Genomic DNA, 12,516 nt, shown 5'->3' on the forward strand with positions numbered 1-12,516 from the left:
TCTTTTGCACCGTGCATTCCTCTTGCAACTCGAGCAATGCACTCTGGAAAAGAAGCTGCAGAAAAGGCGGGAAACTGGTCCCTGCACCGGAGTTTCCTCTTGCTACAGGAAACTCCCATGCAATGCTCTGCAACTTAACGTGGATAATTCTGATGCCGAAGCACACACACACAATCATGCCTTTTGGGTCATGACATGTTTCTTTAATAAACCGTTTCATTAGAGTACCACAACCCTTCCTCTTAGCGATTATTAATTAAATTGCTGGTAGATACGGACAGGGTCAAGATCCACTGTACCTTTTGGGGAGAAATCTGAGGAGAAGCGGTTGTTTAGGCCAGCTTCAAGATTTGGTTTAAAAGGTACAATTTTTCCCCAACAGGGGATGCTGATACACTTGATGCTCCTGGTGCTTTAATTAGAGTGGCTCTTGGAGGCACTCTAATTAAAATGCCCGCCCTCCCAGAGCACATTTATAAATGCCCATTGTTCCTAAATATTTAAATTTAGTTTTGCTGACATTAACAGCAATCCCAACTTCTTTGGCATTTGACTCTATGATCTCTTCATTCTTTTGTATTATTTCCATTTCCTTTCCTGCTAGGCAGATATTATCTGCATATGAAAATACCTGGTGCAATCTGTTCAGCTACAGATGTTGGCTGAAAGTGTTTGAAAACAAAGTACTAAGGAAAATATTTGGTGCAGTACAAGAAAATGGAGTATGGGGGAAAAGACATAAAGAAGAGCCTGTGAACGTTTACAAAAGACCTGATGTCTGAGGTAAGACAAGAGTGCAGAAAATTAAATGGGTAGGTCATATTGCAAGAAGTGATGAAAGAAGGCATGCAATGTTAAGCAGATTTTGGAAACTGAGGTGAAAGGTGTCAGGCTTCGAGATAGACCAAGGCAACAACGGGAAGATAACATAAAAACTGATCTTGTAGGGATAGGCAAAAATGTCACAAGTTGAAAGGAGACTGTAAAAGTTAGGAGGAGATTAGTTAAGGCTGTTATCAACCCTAGAGGCCTGTAAGATTGGAGAGAGAAACATGTGCATTAGGTTGCAAAATTCATGTTTGAGACTATATTAATTGGTAGGGGCAGCTATCTCCTCATTGATACAGACTATGGAAGGAGGGATGGGTCAAATTATTATTTGATATTTTCCATATAATAAAATCATGGCCTACTTAAAACATGTTCTTGGTCCCTTGTCTGTCTGTCTTCAGTGTCTCCAACAAAATTCACTTCCAGGGAATGTAATGATGTTTTGAGCTATATGCTAGCATTGGTTGCTTTTTGTGTATGTTACTTGTAAATATCTTTTTTTTGAGAGAGCAGTTGTGGAAAAAAGCAAGAGTTGCACTTATGAAGGGAGGGAAGAGGCAGTAATAAACATGGTTATGTTTATATTTTTCAATGTCACAAATTTTCAGACTTGATGATACTGCTTATGGGGTTCTGCTATTGCAAACATTTTCTTTTCTTTCATTTCATTTCATGATGATGAAAATGAAATACTATTTCACCTTGAAAGCTTTACTTCTGAAATGGGATTTTAACCAGAGTACATTTGTCCAGAGACCACCAAACCTTGAGATGAATAAAAGGTTTGACAGCTGAAAGTTGATAAGCTCTGGTGCCCTATTTTCCGGTGTTCCTGCCTACTGTCATGTTTTGTGTAAATAGGCTACACCAGCAGTGATGATTATTATTACACTGATAATGTGGCCTACAGAGTCACAAATAATGGATTACATCAAAAAATACATTATTTGGAAGGGCTTAAAAGTGTAATGATAAACAAACAAACACAAAAAGTTCACTACCAGCTGGCCCACAGGGCTATTTGGGCTTTTTTCAAATTAGCTGAAGAAATTTATTTTTAATGGCTTTTTCTATGTTGGAAGAAAGGAGAAAATGATAAAATATCCCTTCTTACTGATTCATTCTTATACTAACCCTCACAGCAGAAAAGAAAAGTTTAAAGACATGTAGTGTGGTTTATAATTTATTATCTTAGGGCTTGTCTACAGTCTGTGTTAAATCTTCATTATAATTTTTATTTTAGTGATGCAAATGGTTTTAGAAGATTTTAAATATAAATATTTGTTCCAATCTATTTAAAGATAAGGAGTGAAAAGTGACTTAGGATGGAATGCTGCCATCTGATATGAATATTATATTTTAAAATGTCAAAACAATGTAGGCAAACTATGAGTTTTCAAATTAAAGGAAAAATTAGGAAAGACTGGTACCTTTAAAATATATCACAGTGTACTATTTCTTTTGACAGACAGTAGAGGTTCTAAACAACAATTGCGAGAAATATTTAATACAACTAAAACAATTTGTGTTCCTCTAGGCTTCAAAATGGCTGAACCAATTTTCTTCTTTTAAAAAGAAACACATACACATCCCAAAGTAGTCATTCAGCAAGGGATATTTCAGCCTATACTTATCAAATTCAGCAAAATAATAAGCATCTAACTGTGGTGTTAAAATGGAAAGTATGGGGCATGTTTAACTACTGGTTAAATATAGTAGTCAGTCTTTTGTGTATCATAAAGAGAAAGGAGGTTTAGGTTATCCATAGAGTTGTTTAATGATCAGTAGGCTGAATTGTACTTCAAAGATGTATTTGAAGTAGATAAGCTGTTGTTTTTCAGCCCTCATTTCTGCACTGGAGGGTATGGTCTACAAGTATTACTGTTTGCTAGAAATGATATAAATGGAAGTGGCTTCTGGTGCCCATTCTCAAATCAGTGATAAAGTAGCTGACCCTTACTTTACAGGAGCCACTAGCAACCATAGCTTTAACTTCTTAGAAGATACTTACACCTTTAATAAGACAGGTCCTTTTTTGCATTTCCTTTTCTATTTACTTTTCTTCTGAGTCTTGATGGAAGTTACTAATGATTCCTTAATTGGGAGCCACTGATATGGGCAAACATACGAACGTTTAGAGTTCTTAGGATGAAGTTACATTATACGTAGACCATACTCAATCTGTGGAATGTTAAGCTGTGTTTAAGTTAGAATGTGCTGTGAACAGTTGCACCTTAAGGGTTAATATTGTTTCTTCTCTGCATAGCTGTCAGCTAGAGTGCTGGTGATCAAGGGTGTGGCTAAAAGCCAAGACACCTGCGCTCTGTCCCTGCTCTGAGTGGGGGGCAGGGGTGTGGGAGTGGTGCACCCTGAAATGTGGAGGGATTGCAAATTGCTCATCTTCTCTCCATGGAGCAAAGTGAAGTTACCCTAACATGAGCTAGGTAGCACAGCCTAGAGGTAACCCTTCCTGAACTGGTATAACTTTGAGATGATCAGAGGGCATTTAGCATGACTTATCAAGCAGATGCTTGTGTTTAAGTACCCTTAGTATGGTCTAAGTCAAGGGTAGGCAAAATAGAGGCTGTGAGCAAGATTCAGCCCACTAGGCCATTCTATCCAGTCCTTGGGCCCCTCCAAAAGAAAATTATCACCAGCCTGTGGCTGCCCCTCTGAAAGCCAGCTAGAGCCATAGGCTTTCAAAGGTTGCACACTATTGGAACAAGCCACCTCTGTGGGGCTCCCAGCACTCTAGGTGGGCAACAGCTACCCCCGCACAAACTCATATCCACACCTTCCCCATGTCCATACTACCCCCACAAACCCCACACACACAGCCACACCCCCACAAATCCCACACATACACACATCCCCACAAACCCCACACACACCCCACACCTACCCCCAACCAGACCTCACACATTCCCCTACACACAATATACAAAAGTAAGACTTTATTTTGAGCTGTTATGCACTCATTTTTATACACACTATGCAAGCAATTAAACCAGAACAAAAACATGTTTTATATAAAATTAAAATACATTATAGTAGATGTTTGATTTTTAGTATATGATTTTTTTTTCCAGTATCAAGATGGCAAGCCCCCTCCTAACAGCAGTACTTCTGGGAGCAAGGGGAGGGGCTAAAGTTAGGGGTTAGGGACAGGACTTCCAGTCCAAGGATGGCAACCAGGGGGCAGGGCATCTATCAGGGGGCAGGGCCCCCCCTCAAGGGGCAGGGCTACCCTTGCAGTCCTCAACAGCTCACCAAAAGTCATTAAATGCCCTCCTGCTGGAATAATTTCCTACCCCTGGTCTAAATATAATGTGTTACTTTAGTTTCCATGACTGAAAAAGGAATCCAGTGGCATAAAATGTGTGAATAGTTGAGATGCTAGAAGACACTTATGAAGAGCTATCAAAGAAGTGACTGTTAAAGAGCTTAGGAAAAATTTCAAACCCAGCCCAGAAAATCATCAGCACTGCATAGGATATGTTGACAACCAGGCTAAGGTCCCAGTTTTACAAATGCATTTTTATGTGCTTACACATGAGAATTCCCTTTAACTACAAGACTGAGTCCTACAAATCTACCTGTGGGTCCTGGGATTCATTTTCAGTGGCCAGCACACTTTCTTAGTTGTATAGGAGGTGTTTTTGGATGATTGTTTATGTTTCTTAGTACAATTATCTTTCCTCCTAAATGTAATTATAACACAGTCTACTCTTAATGGATGAGGACCATTATGCTTAGTACTTTATACCCTTATTAACATTCTTTTTTTTTTCACTCTTTGCTACTAATTTTGGCTAGCACATTGATCTTAAATTCAATGTAAATCTCATTTTAAATGTTTTTGGCATTATTCCAGCCTGAAAAGGAGAGAGTAACTTAAAATAGATCTGGACACACTATAGAATCACACCCATCAGTTATTATGGGTTATATTAACAGTTATTATATAGAATAGATATTTCTTCAGTGCAGATACCTCATTGTTGTTGTTATAAATCAGTGAAGAAGGTAGAGAGCAAAGATGGCACAGATGCTAAGGTATATGGTTGACAGCCTAGGAGTCACAAATTTAAGGTGACTGTCAGAATCTAATAAAGCTGTGAATTCTATTAAAATACCTTGTCACAAGCACATAAGAAAGGAAGTGGAGATAGTGAAGAGAAGACATGTTAAGGTCTATGTGACTTTTTCCTTTTAATATGGAGAATAAACTTCTACATGTTTTGCCAAGCTGATTTGACATTGTTAATGATTCTCTAGAGTCACAGAGCTTAATTTAATCAGGTGTCTGATTCAGTCTTGTATTATTGCCAAATGTGCGCACTCACACAGTGAAAAAAGGAACAAACAATCTGAATTAACTTGAAAGTAAATTCACTGAGCAGTGTCAGTAGACTCCATGCATTTCCATAACACAGTTAGAAAATTGCCTCATGGTGCCCATGCATGGAGATGACTGACTGCATTGAGAAGAGGATTACAAAGCAGGGTGAATGCTTGTGTAGGTGGGATACTTATAGTATTGAGTAAATAGAGATGGTATGGGTTATAGCTGTTTTTTTAAACCCTGTGGTTTGGGGAAATAATGGGGATTTGGAAGTCTATCTGTTTTAAATACTTTGTTACTTGGCTTTTCAGTCTCTATATATGTGTTTAACTGTGTGTTGTGTCTGCTCCCCATTGTTTATTTAGTAGCGGTTGAGAAGATGAAAAACCACTTACGAATTTAGTACATTTTATTGAAAATAATGGAGATACAAAATGGAGGCCTGTGACATCTCTTTTCAGAACAGAACCATCCTTTAAGCCTTCCTTTTAACATAATCCCACATGATCTTTATACAATTTAGTTTTTTACTTAAATGGACTGGATCCAGTTTTTATACGTGATTAACTGACTTTGAATTAGAAGTCCCATTTAGGAGCATAAACCAAACCTCACTGAAATTCACTTAGGTGCTTTGGAAAGGCCCACTCATCAACCCTGTTAGGCAACTAGTGCTTGCTGGTCCTTTGGATGTATCATTATCCATGAAAAAGGGGGATTTATTTTGGAAAGATTTACATGATTCTTCAATGCTGTTAAAAATGATACAAAATTCCTAGTATAAGAAGGATAATAAGAGCCTCTATGGGGAATATTGTGATTGCTGTGCTATAGGAAACTGCTGCTTTTCACATTGCTCAGCACCTGAGTTAAAATCAACCCACAGATAATATGATAAGCGCATCACCTAATGTGATTCAGAATGAGCAATTTTTGTATTAATGGCTTTCTTACTGTATTAATGAAAACACAATTCACCATTACAATGGGGACATCACTTAAATTACATAAAAATTGCTAATGCAAAAGGAGGCTGTTAATAAGGTAAAACTATTGTACGTGCTAATGACATTCCTATTGTATTAACAGTGATTTTTATATTAGCAACTGTTGTATTACATTAGCAAAAATCGAACCAACTCATTGATGTTATAATAAAGTCATTTATGTGGTAGGCATTGTCTATTGTATTAGAAAGATTTGTGAGTGCAAATTATCTTTCATGTGATTTCTATGAGGATTGCAAGGTCTAAAAGATCCAGTACAAATCTAGGAAATGGAAGACTTGAGTTTTATTCTTGAATCTGTTGCTGATCTTGCCATTTTTTTTCAATAAGTCGCATCAATCCTCTGTGCTTCATCTTTCTCTTTTATTAAATGGGGATAACAGTTACTGACTACTTATATACAGCTTTATTCACAAAAAAATCTATAGAATTGCAAAAAAAAAATCTTCTTTTAAAAGAGGAGAGCTTATACTTTGATCCTATACTGTTGGAAGTGAGTAGTACACACAGATCTCATAAAAATCGAATGGTCATACCTCTTCTTGAGTTAGAAACCTAGAAACTAAAAGGATTAGTCACATTTGAAAATCTTGATGGGGAAGTCAGTAAAATTAATCTGAGTTTGCACAATACTCTTTTTTATTTCCTTTCTACACCCACCCCCTCAGCTCTGACCATTCAGCAACCAGGAGCAGCCAGCATGGATCTGCCAGCTCTTAAATGACCAGGGCCTGGGGTGAAAGGGGGGAATTAAGCCCCCTTGCCTCAGGACCTAACCCAGCTCTCCCCAGTAACCCAACCAGGGTAGCTGGCAGGAGATGCGAGTTGAGGGGACCCAATTTTCTTCCCCTTTCACCTCAGCTCTGGCCATTCAGTAGTCAGCAGCTCTGTACTGGCTGCTCCTGGCTACTGTGTGGCCATATCTGGTTGGGGGGGGAATGGAGCCCCCTCACCTTGGGGGCCCTATCCAGCTCCCCCCAATAGGTGAGTGGGCTTCATGACCCCTCTTTTGCAGCTCTGGAGATCCAGCACCATCAGCTTCCTCTCCTTCTCATTGGCTCCAGCCCAGCCCCACCTCCCATATGAAAAATTAACCCTGAGGTGCTTTTGAGCACCTTAATGAGCCTGATTTCATACCTTAATTTAATACCTGCAGGGAAAGCAGTGGACATGATATACCTTGACTTTAGCAAGGTTTTTGATATGGTCTCCCACAGCACTCTTGCAAGCAAGCTAAGGAAGCATGAGTTAGATGAATGGACTGTGAGGTGGATAAAAAAGCTGGCTGTATCATCAGGTTCAATGGGTAGTTATCAATGGCTCAATGTCTAGATGGCATCCAATATCAAGGGGAAACCCCAAGGATTGGTCCTGGGGCCAGTTTTGTTCAATATCTTCATCAATCACCTGGAAGATGGCATGGAGTGCATCTTCAGCAAGGTTTAAGATGACACCAAGTTGTGGGGAATAGTAGATATGCTGAAGGTTAGGGTTAGAAGTGACCTAGAAAAATTGAAGGATTGGGCCAAAAGAAATCTCATGAAGTTCAAAAAGGAGAAGTGCAAAGTCCTGCACATAGGATGGAAGAATCCCATGTGCTGCTACAGGATTGGGACCAAGTGGCTAAGCAGTAGCTCTGCGGTAAAGGACCTGGGGTTACAGTGGACAATAACTTGGATATGAGTCAATAGTGTGCCCTTGTTGCCAAGAAGGCTAACAGCATACTGTCTTGCATTAGTAGGAACATTGCCAGGAGATCAAGGGAAGTGATTTTGTTTATGGATCATTATGGTGATCTGCAACTTCATATCTCAAAGCCCTAGTATATAGGTTGTTGATCATCTGTTCATTTAAGTACATTAATGCTTTTAATGAATTAGACCTAGGAACATCAAAGATGGCAAGGAGAATGTCATTGGGATCAGTTAATGCTTCTCCCTCTTGTCCATGTAACTTACTAAATGGCTAGTTTTATGCTTTGTTATAGAAGGCAACATGCAACACTTATGAAAATAGTTAACAATGATCACAAATAACAATAGCATGAGCTGTTTGAGATATTTATTTCCAGAGAATATTTTCCATTCTTAAACTGAATCTCTTTCATATCTTTGAATGAGCTATTTCATATCTATGCAAAGTAATTGAACATGATGAATTCTTTGTTTGAAGGGAAAACTGGGAACATCTTCCCTTTCCCATATTTCTATTCCTGGATCTTAGAAATTTGATAGTATCTCAAATTGTTGTAATTGTCCCCTCTCCTTAGTACTATGATGGGTCTCATTGTCCAATGGTATGTGCATTACTACATAGTCTGCCTCAGTCTATAGTAAATTTCAAACTGTAAACGTTCTCTGTTTAGTGGTATCCTGCCTTGATTCATCCACTTTTAAATTATCCTGCACATGATCAATTTGTTCAGTAAGTTTTCAGTGCTGCTTTTTAGAATTCTGCATTTCAATAAAGCTCTGACCCTGAAAAGACTTTATGCACAAGTTTAATTTTTCACACACTTAGTATCCTCATTGAAGTAGCTGAGGTTATTTACAGTATTTAAACTTAAGAATTTGCATAAATCCTTGTGGGATTGATTACCTAATGATTCTAAAGGACTTCATAACTTCTCCAATCCCCATAAAAAAATCTCAGTGACAAAAAGAAGAAAGTTTCATATTCCTGGCAGTTCACCTTGGCAGTTCCCCATATGTACATATATAGGACTTGAGTATTCTCTCACTCACAGTAACATAAATCAAGAGAAATCCCAACAAACTCAATCGTCAATCCCAAACTCACTACTGCATGATGAATAGAGAGAAGAATGAACAGCAGAATATCTATGTGTTATTGAAATCCTAGGATTCTTAAAGTAGCAATAAAGAGTTCGATATCCCCACTCTTTACTTCTTAAAGGAGACTGTGCACCTAATTCTCTAAATGGTGGTTTATAGAAATCCCAGTCTCAGTAGAACTAAATGCAAAAAGGCCATGTGAATGCCCTTTGTGTGAGTATGAATTTCACTAATGTGTGTGTTTAACTAATCCCCTAAAATGAAAAGTTATAAATATGATATGTAAAAAACAGAGTGAATATAATGTGTATTTTTCTGTGTTTCTCAAAAAAATTTCAAACAATTTTTTAGTAGTGGCTGAATGAATGTGTCGTCAGTGTCATGTCATTTTTAAATAAATAGGTAATTTTTTTTTTTCTGGTGGTGTTGTGAAACCTTTGGAGTTAATTAATGGAATTAGTTGGATTATTTTTTGCTTATCTTTATTCAGCTGGGACTACATACAATTTGCATGTAGCACCATAGTCTGAGTCTACTTTTGATACAGTCAATTATATGAGTCTATCAACAGCGATTTTATTATGGGAACAATGGAGACAGAAGGTTCGTGCTCTGTGATGAATGTAGATTAGAGAGAGGTCACCCTGACATACATAATTAGTTTTAGAATTTTAAATTAATAGGTAGTATGCCCCTAAGGCATCCATACATTAGGCTGAGGCTGCAGGATATCTGGTCCAGCTCCTGTCTGCTTTTGTCAGCAATGACATGGCTTAATGCACTGCTTGTATAATGGCATAAGATATTATGGCAGGACAAAATCACTGTAAAAACAAAATTTGCATAATACTTTGGTCATACTACATATATTTCCCTTTGGAAACATTTGTGCTGTTAAATTATTATGCAAATTCCAAATAGATGGTTGGCTCAGGCTGATATATCTTCAGGTGCTTTATGAGAGCTAAATAGATGCTTAAATAAGGACTCTATAAACAACTGATGCAGAAGATCGAGGCATATGAATTCACCATTGTATGCTGTTATAGTCAAGCATTGCTAACTAAAAATACCCAAATTAAAAGTGAACTGAAAAACATTTTTCTAGCTGAAAACAGAATTGAGGGACTTTTTCTTAAGCAACAACTTATGTGCAAATGTTATTTTTAACCTGGTCCAAGACTTTACTCCAAACTGGAAGCAAACCCAAATAAAATTGCTGTTTTGCTTCCCCGCAACCCTCCGAAATTCTAAGGAAAAAAAAAAATGGTAACTAACGCCTCTGCTTCCCAGAGGGCAACTGTCTTTCATGGTCTTGCTTGCTGTTAGAAGTTGACTCCAAAGAAGTTATTCTGAGACTTACCAGTGTGAAGAACATAATGTAGAAATGTGGATAGTTTGGTAAAATGATTACAATGAAAGTTAATAGTAGGTAAAACTTATTTGAGGGTTTTAACTCAAAAAATCACAAAGACATGAAAAGATTTACTGAAGTTTGTACTTTTGAAAATTGCTTTGGAACAAATTTTCAAGCAAATCTGGCCCTGTTTATAGTTTTGTATATTTACATTTTTAAAATGCATTGTTTGCAAGAGTGAAAGGTAGCTTCATGGCATCAGTTAGTTTTGCTTTAAACTTTTGAGCTTGTTAATGAAGAGTTCCAATCTCATAAAAACGGACTGCATCCTATGTTTGCAAAATGTCATGTAAAGTGAAATTAAGGAGTTCCACAAAGCTGAGTCTGCTATCTTAGTGTTTTTGACTTACTGGGTTTACTAGTAATCTCACATTTAGAGACATTTTACATATCGTCTATATTATTTGGTTGCACTCCTACTTATACTTGGTATAAATATTAATACCTTTTAGCTGGGAACACAGATGAGCACAGGTCATTTTAAACTGAATGAGGAAAGTGCTTCACACAAAACCTAAGATATTTCCCAGACTGATGAAGTTTCAAGTGCCTCTTGAGATGAGTTGACCTTTAGCCCAATTAATGTTAGACTGAAATGATCTCCAAAAGTTTATGTATTGATAATTATTAGTAAAATGATAAAGCAATATGAAAAAGTTATATTAAAATATCAAAACCCCATGTACCTATGAATTAAGACATCGACAGAGCATTAAGTCTGTTGTGATTTTTTCCCCCTTTTAAGATAGCAATAGCTGTTGTCAATCAGTGGCTGATATTTTACAAATGGAATATATGCCAGACACTCAGATTCCTGGCCATTCAACCTTTTTTATTTCTTCTTAGAGATAATGTCAATGGAATAAAATGTCACTGAATAATGGCTTCTTGCTGCTACATAAATGCCACAGCAAAACCAATTATTTATTTTATAATTACCTGTTTTATGGAAAATAAATGTTGAAGTGATCCCAAAATGTTTGTTTTGTTTTGTTCAAGACACTGATCCTCTGACAACCTCCTATTATGATGCCTTTACTTTCATTATTATGTCAAATGATTGATGGGTTGCACATTGAATCATTTTGTCTTTCAGGGACTTGTGCAGTTGAGTGATTTTTACAGAGTAAAAAAATTGTTGAATTCTTACCTATCCTTCATGAGCTTTTTGCCCTTCTCTGAGACCATTTAAAAACTTTTCTGCTTGTTTAGAAAACTATTAAAGGCATTATTGTAAAGTTTTCCTTATTGTTTACCTTTCCAACTGTAAATTCATTCTGCTTTTCCCTTCTCAATCTTTTGACCACCCCATCTCCAGAACTTGAGCCTCCTCTTTCTATATCACTCTTCCACTGCTTTGATCTCTCTGCTTGAAATTCTACAATGTCACTGACTTTCTAAATAATGCCTAGTTACTAGAGGCATAACACCAGTAATATGACAAAAGTGTCAACAAGCAAAGTGACCCCACCAGATTATTGCACCAAAGTATTAAGTGACACAACCATTTGTAAATAGTGATGCGGTGGCGGAGTGTATCAGCAATTTGACCCAACATGCGAGCGATGCGTGATCAGAGCGTGATCACCTGTGGTCTAGCCAATCAAAGACCACCTAATGGGCATGGCTGGCTGGCCAGCATGTCCATGGGTTCCAGAATGTACCATCAGGGGAGCTTCCTGATTGGCCAAAAAAGTTATATAGGGGACCGCACGCCTCGGTGCGTGGTCCCCAGGCTCTGACTCTCAGGACGGATTGATCACCCGTCTTGGGGCCTGGCCAGACCCTTAGGTCTATAGCAGAAGCTGCTCCAGTCACTCCGAGCATCATAAGCTTACTGCCTCGCATACCCGGGACTCCCTGTGTCTTGTCTCAACCAGACATTGCACTTGTATGCTGCAGTCTTCACCCGCCACCCATCGCTTGTCCCTTGCTGCTGTATATAGTTCATCACCTCCAAGTTATATCACCCTTCAAGTTGTTTCAACTTACTGTTTGACAAGCCTGTAAGTAAATACCAAACTTTATTTCACACCTTATTGTCTGTGGTGTTTATCTCATCTCCCTCTCGCACTTGGCATCCCCGAGCATGTCTGGGTTGGTGTCACCACCCGGTGCCCC

This window comes from Alligator sinensis, unplaced genomic scaffold (assembly GCF_000455745.1).
Source record: "Alligator sinensis unplaced genomic scaffold, ASM45574v1 scaffold7_1, whole genome shotgun sequence".
In the NCBI taxonomy this organism is placed as follows: domain Eukaryota; kingdom Metazoa; phylum Chordata; order Crocodylia; family Alligatoridae; genus Alligator; species Alligator sinensis.